Raw genomic sequence first — 2288 nt, 5'->3', positions numbered from 1 at the left:
ACATTTAATTTTACTCGAGTTAAGCTAGCTTAGCAATAATTCACAATCAAATATGATTCTATATTCCAAAAAGGAGGTAGACAATGTTCTTTTCTGCTACTATGACAGAAGAAGTTAATGAGCTTATCAAGGAGTTTTTTTTTTGTTAAATAAAAAAAATCTAATTAGTATAGTTATTCTTTTCTGAATACTCGTACTTTCTTAATTTTCTTTTCTATTTGCATTTTATTTGTTATCAATATTTCAATCCTTTTGAAGTCGTATGTGCTTATTTAATCAGGTATTCTAATTGAGAACATGTGACGTGAAGGATTTGTGTTATCCATTTCACCACCTAAAGTAATGTGAATTTATCGATGCTTCAGCATGGAATTATTCATGTAAATCTCACTCCTTGCAGTTTTCTCATGTATTTATTTGTATATGCATTACAAGAAAATTTCAAAAGAATGGAGTACATAAAATAATTTGGTTGATCTACATTTTGCATCAGGTTTAAAACTGAGAATTCAACGAAGCTTGAGCCAATTGAAGAAGTCACCATAAAGGTAAGATTTATGTATATCTAATTGTTTCTATTCTTTTCTGTATGCAAAAGTCAAGCATTGTGATTTGATTCAAGTTAATGAAGAACACGTTGGTTTAGTTATAGAAGCCTTATCACATAGGATTGATATAATTTGGTGACTATGAATGGAAGATATAATTTCCATAACTTCGAAAATTCCAAACACAAAGATAGAATGGAAGAATAAGTGTATGTTTTTTTTTTCTCTGGTGACTATGAATGTGCCTCCTAGACTATTCATTATCTCTAAATCTCTCTCTCTCTTTCTCTCTCAAAGTGTGATAGAAAATGATAGATGTCATTACTTTTTATTCATCCAAAGCCCCGATGTCATTACTTTTTATTCATTCAAAGCCCCCCTTGTATATTACAGGTCTCTTATCCTTGCTTGGTTTCACATTTTGGTTATGTATAGAAACTATACAAGTGTTCGGTGTTTTTGTTGGTTAACGTGTTCTATAAAAATTCTTTTCAGGCTAGAGAAGGTGTGAAGATTGAACATGAAAAGAAATTGTCATTGTTGCAGAGTCAGGAATACAAGGGGGAGGATGAAAGCAAGCTAGATAAGATGAAGGCTGCTATAACTAGACTGCAGTCACTAATTATTGTCACATCCCAAGCTGTCAATACAACTTCTACTGCCATAGTTGGACTAAGAAATTCGGATCTCATTCCTCAGCTTGTTGAACTTTGCCATGGGTAATTCCACTCTCTTTAGCTTGTTTTTGTGAAAAAATTTTTTGGTGCAAAATTATGTGATGAAAACCGTGAAGCAGTAATATTGGCAAGATGTTGCAATTCACACATCCCTCCATTCTCTGAATTTCCAATTTGATGGCATCAGCCACATTCCAGACTAGGATAACTATGTCTTTTGGAAAATAGGCTAGTCTTACAATTATGAAGCTTCAATAGGATAGTTTATTATGTGGGATGCTGATGAAGGGCTTAATTGGTTGCAGAAGTGTGTTTAGCAGTGATACACGTGGAACTGGTTTTATGCATCTGGCATTCTTAAGTATGTATTTTCAGCTAGAATTTCTTTTACTTTTCTGTTATGGCGGGGACTATGCTTATGAGCTTTCGTTGATATTTTATGCTTATGAGCTTTCGTTGATATTTTAGGTTCTTTTAACAGTGATGTTGGAATGTATTCGTTTAGCTATGGCGGGGACTATATAACCCATGGTAGCAATACACGCCATGGTTTTTCATTCTCTTTTGGTTGTGTTGTGAATGTTTTCATTTTTTTCAAATTGATAATGAAGTTCCTTGTTTTCGATAGGTGGGTGAAAACAAAGATGGAGTGGGAAAACTTCCCCTTATTCTAGTGGAAAAAAAAAGAAAAATCCAAAACACACATTTTTGTTATATATATATATGTCATATGTATGTAGAAGGTAGTTTGATTAGAGAAAAAAGAATGGAACTAAAGAAGCCTCTGATTGGAGCCATTGTTGTTCAAATCACATACTCTGGAATGAGTATTTTGGCAAAAGCTGCTTTTACTTCTGAACAACTTCATTTTTATTTTCTATAGGCAAGCTTTTGGAACTCTCTTCCTTATCCTTCCTACCATCCTTTTCAAAAGGTAATTAATTTTCTAATTTTAAATTCATTAATCACTATTTTCATACAACATTTCTCTCAAATAACACTTCTTTTTTTGTATGGATGTGTGGTAGAAAAGAAGTAGCATGTTTATCGATAGAAGATATGT

General features: G+C 32.7%; 1 long non-coding RNA gene across 1 annotated transcript; it reads left to right on the top strand.

Moving 5' to 3' along the window:
• Nucleotides 1-278: 278 nt before the first annotated feature.
• LOC127150652 (uncharacterized) lies at nucleotides 279-1923 on the top strand. The gene is made up of 4 exons (XR_007823257.1): nucleotides 279-344; nucleotides 494-548; nucleotides 1514-1586; nucleotides 1854-1923. It is a non-coding gene; the product is annotated as an uncharacterized LOC127150652 (long non-coding RNA).
• The last annotated feature ends 365 nt before the right edge of the window (nucleotides 1924-2288 follow it).

The sequence above is a fragment of the Cucumis melo genome, chromosome 8 (assembly GCF_025177605.1).
Source record: "Cucumis melo cultivar AY chromosome 8, USDA_Cmelo_AY_1.0, whole genome shotgun sequence".
Lineage (NCBI taxonomy): Eukaryota > Viridiplantae > Streptophyta > Magnoliopsida > Cucurbitales > Cucurbitaceae > Cucumis > Cucumis melo.
Note: the sequence above shows the minus strand (reverse complement) of the source record. Positions and strands in the feature narration are given on the sequence as shown.